Source organism: Petaurus breviceps, unplaced genomic scaffold, assembly GCF_028583685.1.
Source record: "Petaurus breviceps papuanus isolate PSGF00001 unplaced genomic scaffold, PetGlider_PUasm1.0 174, whole genome shotgun sequence".
In the NCBI taxonomy this organism is placed as follows: domain Eukaryota; kingdom Metazoa; phylum Chordata; class Mammalia; order Diprotodontia; family Petauridae; genus Petaurus; species Petaurus breviceps.
The window spans coordinates 72,707,618-72,718,634 of NW_027185761.1; the positions used below are offsets into that span (position 1 = coordinate 72,707,618).

Genomic DNA, 11,017 nt, shown 5'->3' on the forward strand with positions numbered 1-11,017 from the left:
TTGTCCACTGTCTTCAGGGCCTTATAAAGAGGAAACTATGGTACAGGATAAAGTCCATGAGTTGGGAGCTGGGAGAAGTGGCTTCTCATCCTAGCTCTGCTGCTGAAATCCTGGGCAAGCTGGGACCAACTGTTTCAACTCTTGGAGCCTCAGTTTCCACTAATGTGATGTGAGTTTTAGCTGGATGGGAATCTCCAGATCCAGTGGGCCTATTTTAAGACACTAAGTTGATTGACCCTTGAGGAATGCATCCTTGGGGGCAAACGTTATTTTCCCATTGTCTTTGTAAACTAGACACCAAGCAGAATGGATTGATAGCAGCCCCAAATTTCAGACTAGGAAGAGTGGAGGGGGACAAAGGTGGGGAAGTAGAGAACAAGTGACTGGCCGATCCCTAAAATGAATCTGCATAATCTCTAAATGAAGATTATGGTCATGGAGGATGATAGTGATGAAGTGATGAAAATACTGATTATAAATAATAATAAATCCAGCCTGTGCCACGGTCCACAAAATTCTAAATTCCAAACATTAGTGGCAGGATGACAACTTGTCTGAAAGCCAACACTCTGTCACCATCAAAAACAATGAGAAGAAGGAGCTCATCCCAGCATCGGGGCCCATCCGAATCCTCCTAGCAGAATATCTCATTCTGCATCATGGGGTAAGTGCCATTATCATCCCTACTTTTCAGATAAGGAAACCAAGGCTCTGGGAGATGAAGTGCTCTTTCCCGGCTCCCAACGCTAGGGCCCCTCAAGTGCTCCAGCCAAACCCTGAAGGGCCAGGGATCAGTGATTAAGGGAGTCACCTATTTGTGGTGGCTGTACAGCATGGCAGCACAAACGTTGGATAGGAAGTCACCAGGTGAGTTTCAGGCTGTGTGACTCTGGCCGAGGCTCTTAGCTTTTCTGAGCCTCTACTTCCTCATCAAAAAAAAAAAAAAGAAAACATGTTACCCTGTGTCTCAGGGTAAGTGTGACTTTCTATTATTTCTTTCTAAAGAAATAATCACTCAAAAACCATTTCTTAAGCACCTACTATGTGCTAGGCACTGGGAATTTGGTGATAAAAGTGGAACAACCTCTGGCCTCAAAGAACTTATATTGGAGAACATGACATGGAGAGAGGTCAATATTTATAGGTAAATTTAGGATGAGGAGAACACTATGAGAGAGGTTCATGATAGATTTTCTAGAGAAGATGGCAATGGGGCAGAGTTTTTTGAAAAAATCTGCTAATCAATAAAGCTCAGGACCAGAGCTCCCTGATGTGGACCTCTCCCTAGATACTCTCAAGAAGGGAATATTCTTCCCTTCCACCCTCCCAACCCCCCTAAGAGCCATGAAGTTTTGATGCTGAACATATGTTGTGAGTGTTTAAAGTATGCCACCCTTGAATCTTCTTTTACCTTCCTTTCTTTCCTCTTCCCCCTCCCCTTACCTTCCATTGCCTTTCCTCTCCCTTCCCTTTCCCCGTTATATGATATATATATATATATATATATATACATTATACACACACATATTTTCCCTTTTCCTGTGTTACAGGAAGTCTTCCCACACTTTCAAAACCCAAAGTATATATAGAAACACAAATTAGGCATCTTGAAAAGTCTACATTTTCCAACCACAGAGAAATGAAGGCATTACTGAGTGAGTTTACAGATGCACTGTGCTGGATTTGAAGAACGAGGCACAGCTGGCAAGATACTAAAGCAAATGGCCAAACAGTCTGGTTAGTACTCTATGCCTCTTAACTACTAGCGGACTGAAATGGGCTGACAGGACCAAAAGCTCCATAGAACAATCTTCACACTCACAGGAATAGAGTGTTTATTTAAAAATTTTAAGAAGCTTATCTTAGTCCTCAAAAGTGATGCATCCTTAGTGAATTCCATGGACAGTGTATGCCACACACTCTTATTTTCGTTTTGTATATTACATCAGTCCTAGGCACAAAGGAACACATTGCCTGCTATTCTACCATCATCTGAAGGAGAATTCAAAGTATAAAAGGCTTCCAGCAGGCGTAGTTACATCTAGTGACTCTTGGAACATTTGCTGTAACAAAACACAAGTATAGAGTGCCCCTTGTGTTGCAAATGTGTATTTGGTCAAGGAATTTTCAAGGGATAAACTTTGGTATCTACGCATGTTTCCACTGAAGGTATCAAGGAAAGACCCATCAATTCATTCAGGAGTTTTAAAATCACTTCAAGTATTCCTTTGAGTACAAGAATAAGGCCAAGATTCAACCCTTAAAGATGAGTTAACCAAGAATCAGACTCAGGTTTATAGGGGATGTCAGAAGCCATATAATAAAGGCCACATGGAAGCAAGACCCAATCCAAGACATACCCAACTAATTAGTTAGCCTCTGACTAAAGGCCTACAATTATGGGGAACTCATCTCCTCCCATGTCAGTCCATCCTAATTTTGGATAGAGCTTCTTAGAAATTTTCTCCTTATAATCATGAAATAAATCAACCACAAATTAAAAGAAAGAATGGAGATGAGAAGATATAGTGTGCAATTATAAATGCAAAAAGGATAAGATCACATGCATCAACATGGTTTATCACCATTTTCAAACCAAGTTTAACTAATGCAATCAGTCACCACAGAAAGAAGGCCAAAGAGCTCAGAAACTGACAAAACCAGCAAATACCTGATCACCTATCCCAATAGAAAGTAAAGACATCCCAGAGAAACACCAGATTAGAATACAATTGTGTTTGAAAAATCTTGCAGAGATAGAGGACAGATGATTATAGTCAATATTAGCACAGAAAACAAGAAGCAATAAAAGAAGGTTTACAGAAATATTGGCAAGAGACCCAATTAAAGGCAAATCATAGCAAGGATTTTTAACAACTGGAAGAGAGAAAACAGCACAAATTTTAAAAAGGCAAAGATCTGTGAACATTTATTAAATAAAATATCTTTTCTATCAATGTGATAATTTAATCACCATATTTGGACTCTAACTTCATAAGTAGCATGTGCTTTATGAAATAGTAGATATTTGGGACTCAGGAAAATCTAGCTGGGCCCCTAATTGAGACCAAGAATACACAAAGAAAGTCTAGGTTACATGTAGTGTGATTCTGAGGCATCAAGGCTCAGAATAACTTAAAGAGGGCAAGTTCCAGAATGATTAAGGAAAATCACAATATTATTATATGAAAAGGTAACCAGGGGAACATTGAGAACTACCTATCCATATGCTACCTACTTTCTAATCTCTGCAAAATCACTGTAAGAATAATTTATAAACAAATTAAAAGGATCTTTCATACATACATATGTATATTAGAGAGAGAGAAGGAGAGAGAAATATGAAAGTACTTGAGTAATCTATCATCCAATGTGGTAACCCCAAATTATTAACCATGTCATTCATATATGATATATATACCTTCGAAAAACTAATTTTGAAAAACTGTGAAACACATGAGGGTATATCGATATCTATAATCTACCTAATGCTTATGTGCCAGACACTGTGTTAAGTGTCTTATAAATATTATATCATCTGATGCTCACATACACATGCATATATACAGTTTTATCACCAATAAAATCATTCAAATGAATGAGGCTAAGAGGTGCGCTGGGATGAGCATGCTGGTTTCCTGCTCTTTCTCTAGCATGGGACATAAATCCTTCTGTTAATTTTTAAAGTCCTTTGGGACCTGGCTCCAGGCTTCCTTTACAGTCATTTTACACATTACTGTTGTTCACATACTGTGCCCTCTGCCAATCAAATCAGCCTACATGCTGGTCTCCACACACAGTCACCTCTAATTTCTAGGACTTCTTGTGTTCTCCATGCACTCATTCTTCAATTCCTAAATTTTTTTTAAAGTTCAGTTTCTGTCAACTACTATGGGATGGCTATCTTGATCCCCCAGTCCTAGTTACCTCCTCTTGGAAATTATATTGTATATGTTCTTTATTTAAGTTTATTGTGTTTGATCATTGCCCACAGTATCACATAAATTCCTTGAGTCCAGTAACTGTTTACTTTGTGTCACCAGATCCTAGCTCATTATCAGACAAATAGTCATGGAGTCTCATATTCCCCTTGCTGTATGATTTGTCCCAACCCATATCTCTCCATTTTGTCCATGAGAATATCACAAAAAATTCTGTCAAATTCCCTACCACCATTAAAGCTGACTATGGAGATGACAGTCCTTTTGACCTTTTGACAAAGGGCAAGATCAAAAAGATCAATCAAGTCCATCTCTGAAAATTATTCTCCTGTAGCTTACAATGTATTTATTCTATTTTCTAAGAGATCTTTGTCCCCATGTGGATCTTCAAGTGATAAAGATACAACTAAAACAAGCTAGCCTGCAGAGAACTGGATGATAAAAGTAAACCCAAGGAGGTAGGATCAAAATGTCAGATCAGAGAGAGCAACCTTCCAAAAGTTCCCCAGATATTCTTCCAAACAACTTAACAATAACTCCCCAAATCAAATTTTGGAGTGGCAGAGCGAAAAAAAAATTACTCTGAGACATTTTTCTGGCCTAAGATAATTTAGTCGGTCAGCAGAAGTCTGTCACTAGGTCAGATGCAAACCCAGGGTACAGCAGCAACACCAGCAGAGGCACCACAGCAGCAGCTTCAGGTATCTCAGAGCAGATAAGGTAAGAGGAGTCAAACAACTGGTCAGAAAGAGATTCCAGTGGACCCTCTGCTGGTACTGGGTGAAGTTGGTGCTGATGGGCAACTTTATTACTCACAGTAGTTCTGGACTGTAGTTCCAAGGAAAAGAAGAACACTTGTGGTTGGTCACAAGGGAGTGGGGGGCCTAGTCTCAGTTCAGCTGTTGAGCAGGCCCTTTGATGGGTAAAAATCAGAGCACAGACCAGCAGAACAGTGACCATATCTCTCCCTGGATCATGCCATCTTGGAAGCACCAAAAACTTGCAGGCCTCCAAAACTAGCTCTGAAAACTGCAACACAAAAAAAAGTATGAAACTTAGGGTAGTGCCTCGGCTCCTCCAGGTGAGCAGAACCCAACCTTAGCATAAAGTTCAAAGTCAAGAAATAAGCTAGAAAAAAGAAATCAGCAAACAATTAAAAAAGAACTTGACCATAAAAGGCTACTATGGTGACAGGGAAGACCAAGACACTTTGTCAGAAGAAGACAACAATGCTACAACCAAAGTCTCAATGGAAAATGCTAATTGGGCCTAAGTCCAATAAGAATGTCTAGAAGAGCTGAAGAAAGAGAGAGAGGTTGTAGAGTAAAAAATGGGAAAAGAAATGGAAGTGATACAATAAAATTATGAAAAGAGAATCAACAACTTATTGAAAGAAGTACAAGAACTAACTGAAGTGCATCTTAAAAAAAATAGAATTGACCTAATCATAAAAAGCCACAAAAATCCACTAAAGAAAAGAGCCCCTTAAAAAGCAGAACTGGCCAAATGGAAAGAAGATACAAAAATTCACTGAAGAAAATCATTCTTTAAAAATTAGAATTGGGAAATTGGAAACAAATGACTCTATAAGACATCAAGATAAAGTCAAAAGAATGAAAAATAGAAGAAAATATGAAATATCTTTTCAGAAAGAAAAAAAAACAACTAGCTTGGAAAATAGATCAAAGAGAGATAATTTAAGAATGATTGGACTACCAGAATGCCATGATCAAAAAAAGAGCTTAGATGTCATATTTTATGAAATTATAAAGGAAAACTGCCCTAATATTTTAGATTTGAAGGATAAAATAGAAATGGAAAGAATCATCTGATCACCATCTGAAAGAAATCCCCAAGTGAAAACTCCCAGAAATATTATAGCCAAAATCCAGAGCTCTGGGGTGGAGAGGATAAATATTGCAAGTAGCAATATAAAAGTAATTCAAATATTTTGGAGCCACTGTCAGGATCACACAAGATTTATCAGCTTCCACATCAAAGGAGAAGAGGGCTTGGAATAAGATATTCTGGAAGGCAAAGGAGCTAGGATTACAACCAAGAATAATGAGTATAATCCTCTAGAGGAAACAATGGGTATTTAATAAAATAGAGAACTTTTGAGCATTTCTGATAAGACCAGAGCTGAGTTTAAAATCTGACCTTCAAACACAAAACTCAAAAGAAGCATAAAAAGGTAAAAGAAAGAGAAATCATGAGACTTAATAAAGTTAAACTCTTTACATACCTATATGAGAAGGTGATTCATATAACTCCTAAGAACTTTATCATTATTAGAACAGTTAAAAGGAGTTTACATAGACAGAGGGCATGAGTGTGAGTTGATTACATTGGAATGATGTCCAAAAAAAATCAAATGAAGGAGTGATAAAGGTGAATGTGCTGGGAGAAGGGGGAAAGGGAGAGGTAGAATGGGAGGGAGGGAGGTTCTCACATAAAAGATGTATACAAGGAAGACTTTTTAGAGTAGAGAGCTGAAGAAATGGGAGATTATTGTGCACGGTAATACCTGTTTGTTCCTCTCACTTTCACCAAAGGACCAGTTCAACTTCTTAGTATCCTTCAAAACCCCTATCCAACCCTACCTTTTACATGAAAACTTTTCTAATCCCCCAGAGAAACTGATGTCCCCCAAAATGTACACTGTATTTATTTTGTATATTCATACATATGTACATGTTACTTACTGCTCCCCAATAGAATGTAAGTTGTTTGAGGGCAAGAGCTATTTTTGCTTTTGTCTGTGTCCCCAGCACTGAGCATGGTGCCTGGCACACAGAAGGGACTTAATACACATTTGCTGACTGATGGACTTATCCATTCATATATTTCTCTGATAACACTGTACACTACAATTCAATTCTGATTCAGTGTTCTTCCTTGGCTGTACACTGTCTCCTTCTCACACTCACCAAGCACTTCTCCACTGCCCTTGGGATTTTCACTTTCAAATCCTCAAAAGCAAGAGTGGTCCATTACTTACAGCTAAATACTGCTCACAATGCACTCCTGGTATGGAAAAGATTGGCCCTTGTATCAATTTAAGAAAATGGCCAATTGACCACCCAAAAAGGCCACTCAGAAAGTTAAGAAGTTTCAGAACCAGGTCTCAAGGACAAAGCAGTGCCTGTGAAAACAGGGATGGACCATAGACCAGCTATCCAGGGGAAACTTGATAAAACTATTGAACTGCAAGAAACATTCCTATAAAGTATGATGGCCAGCTGTGCTAAATGTCAGAGGAAACCTGAATAGAGCTGCATGCAACTGGGTGGCCCTGATACTTCTAGATCTGTGAATTCTGTTATGTAGTTATTCCTTCTAACAAAGTGCAGACCTCCACCCATCCACATCGTCTCATCCTGTCAATTCTGGCCCATGGTTCTTCATAAATCAATCAAAAAGGATCCAGCCAATGCCCTAGAGGCTGCTGTTTTATTATTTTAAGATCCAAAAATGTTGGAATCTATAGATTCCAAGGATGCAATTCATCGATAAACATTTATTAAGTGCCTACTATGTGACTGACACTGTGCCAAGTGTTGAGGACACAAAAAGAAGCAAAAACACAGTCCATGACCTCAAGAAGCTAACAATATAATTGGGGAGTTAACAAGCAAACAAATGTTTGCAAACAGGCTGTATGCAGGCTAGCTAGGAAATAATTTACTAAAGAAAGGCTCTAGAATTAAGAGAGTTTGTAAAGGACTTCCTGTATAAAGTGGAATTTTATCTGGAACTTAAAGGAAGCAAGTCAGCAGTTATGGGGGGGGGGGGCATTGTAGACATGTAGAGAAAGTGCCCAGAGTGTGGAGATGAAAGGTCTTGTTCATGGAACAGACAAGGTCAGTGTCACTGGATAGAAAAGTATGTTATGGAGATTAAATTGAATTGGAAAAAGTAGAAGGCGCTGAATAATGAAGACCTTTGAATGCCAAGCAGAGGATTTTGTGTTTGATCCTGGAGATGATGGGGAGCCACCAAAGTTTGCATGGAGAGGGGGAACATATTGAACCTGAGTTCTAGAAAAACAGTCTCTTTGGTAGCTGAATGGAGGAGAGATTAGAGGGAGGAGAGATTAGAGGCAGGCAGACCCACCAGCAAGCTATAGCAATAGTGAGGCAGGAGGTGAAAAGGGATGCAACTGCGCTGTTCCCTTGCCCATGTGATGCTAACCTGCATAACCAATGCACCTCTTTTTCCTTGTTCTCAAGAATGTCTATAATGCTACTTTTCCCACAACAGCCAACACTGTGACCATACTCTAGTCTATTTAGACCAATCATGTGGATTTCCATGGTTTGGGGATCACTTCCTACTATACATCTTCTGAGAGATGCAGGGTGACCCATAATTTATAGCCATATGGCACTGGGAGTATACTAGCATGAAAAACAATGGTTTTGGAACCAAGTAGCAGCTTGCAATCAGGAAAAGTCTCTGTCAATTTCTTCAGTGGGAGCCAGAATTCTCTTTTTCCTGTGGGATTCTGTGTCTGGCTTACAATCCATAGATTGTGTCTGTTCAAGGTACTGTCCAAGGGGATACACTAAGCCAACAGGCTGCCCAACCAGCTACATATCACAGAGGTCAACAAAAGAAGAAATTGAAGTGTAATGAGTTTTGTTTAGGTAGAAGGAAGAACTCCCTAGAAATCAATGTTGTTTGGAGATAGAATTCTGTCTGTGCTCCCTCCTTCCTCAAACCATCAAGAATCTTCTTAGCTATTTATCCATTGTCACCCATATTCACCCACTGACTACCCTCTCACTCTAGTGGGAAGTCAGCTCCTTATGGACAGGAACTGTTTTTTTTTTGGTCTGGTTGTTCCCAGCACTTTACACATAGTAGGTGCTTAATCAAGTTTGTTGCTACACACGTTCCTCCTCTAGATATCATTCAAATCTAAATAGTGATCTATCTGCATGGGATTATTTAATGAGGGTCCTGTAGAAGGGCATATGAATAAACTACACCCATCAAGGGCTCCTCTAAGCCTATAATCCCATATATTTGTGCACCAGTGAACTCATATTACAAGTAAAAAGATTTTTGAAAACAGAAGTGCTTATGGGATTTTTCTTCTTCTATTTTTCTTTTCAACAATATACCTTCTCTTTTACCTCCATGCAAGTCTTTCTCTGATATCTCATCATGGCAAGGGGCAGCCACAAGCCCTCAAAGGTTCTGGGATTGCATCTGTCCCCAGAGCATGGGGCTCACTCAGCAGCACCAAAGAGATGTCTGACATTTTTCTTTAACTTCTGCCCCCACATCTTTTACTTACTAGTTATTAACTCTGGCCAACATGCTTAGTTTCAGTTTCCTCATCTGGGCTAGAAGACAGATGGAAGAAATGGTCCTTCAGGTTCTCAGAGGTATATAGCTCTATCATCCAATAAACTAGTGAACACTCTGCTAGGGCCTGGAGCTGTTACAGATTAACTTTGAACACTACTCTTGATCATCTGTATCAAATTTATTATGAATCATGGCAGAAACCCTATGATATGTGAACTCAAATAACCCAAGGATCGCATAATCCCAAGTCACTGAAGTCTGGGGCAGGTATCCTCCCCTGTAAAATGAGGGTTTGGTAGAGATGGCCTCTCAGGTACCTCCATCTCTGAATCTCTCTTGCCACAATAGGAGCTCTTCTGGACACAGTGTTGTCAGGAGATCTGGGTAAGGCTCAGTTGAAAGACATCCCATTGGAGATGAGCAAGCTATGGACCAGGAGGAGTCTGATACCTTAGTCCTTATGCTAACTCTAACACATACTTTCTGGCTGACCTTGGGAAAGGCCTTTGCCTTCTCTAGGGCTCATCTTTCCAGTCTGAAAGATGAATATGAAAACACTGGACTTGGCAATGTCCCTGTTCAAACATTCTGAGGACAGACACTACAAGTTCCTTCTTTCTTTTCCATAAGTCTGGTCTAACTTTCAGGCACAACTGATTCAGGGTTATTTGACACAAACAGGTACCTGGGATCCATTCAGGGCCTGGGATCATCCCCATAACTTTTTTCTCTAATCCAAACTAGCACTATTAAAAAAAATGAATTAACCTTCCATCTTTATTAATCATCCTACTCTGTCATGAGAAAGAAGGAATTGGTGAGCCTTGCTTAGGTTGTGCAGGACCCTTTGATCTGCACCCTGATGAGGGAACATTCTCTAATGTTCTAAGTCCACTAACGAAGGGATGAAATTAGCTTGAAATTAGCTTTTATCCTAGGCACTTTCTTTAGGAAAAAAAAACAGGCACTAATCAGCTGCCCTCACCAATCAGTCATCTGGCTAATGACCTTTTGCCTCAGAACACTAAAATTTCTGAATGATGAGGAAGAAGGCAAACACAAGCCAGCCTCTCTCGTCGGGGTCTGGATGGCGCATCTGGAGTCGGCGACAAGGAGGTTAAATGGCAAAGCTTCATCCGAGGCTTGGCGATAAATCTCCAATATACGAGCCCTTGCTTTGACGCCTCAATGTGCACTCCATTAGCCCCCAATGAATGGAGACCTTTTAATTAGAAGCAGATTCCCCTCCCTCCCACTACACACACCAAAAAAAAAATACAATTGCAAACCAAAATCTTAGTCGTTGAATTTTGCCCCGAGAGAAAATAATTATCCATCTGCATTCAGGTTGTAGAGAAATTGTTACTCTTTATTAATATCTGGAAAGGAACTCAAAAATTTAAGGCTAGTCTCCATTCTGACAGTGGTCTAAGAGTAAAAATATGTACCACATTCAGTAACTTTCCATTTCTAATAGTCTATGCTTCTCGGGAATAAATCTATATTTTCTTCTTCTTCTTCTCTCTGTCTCTCTCTGTCTCTGTCTCTCTCTGTCTCTCTGTCTTTCTCTCTCTGTCTCTCTCCCTCTCCCTCTCTCTCTGTCTCTCTGTCTCTGTCTCTGTCTCTCTGTCTCTGTCTCTCTCTGTCTCTCTGTCTCTGTCTCTCTGTCTCTGTCTCTCTGTCTCTCTGTCTCTGTCTCTCTCCCTCTCCCTCTCTCTCTGTCTCTCTGTCTCTGTCTCTCTCTCTCTCTCTGTCTC

General features: G+C 39.8%; 1 protein-coding gene across 2 annotated transcripts in view; it reads right to left on the reverse strand.

The window, feature by feature from the left end:
• Positions 1–11,017, reverse strand: part of GLI3 (GLI family zinc finger 3) — a 286,634-nt gene that overhangs the window by 177,704 nt on the left and 97,913 nt on the right. The gene's annotated exons all lie outside the window — the stretch shown is intronic.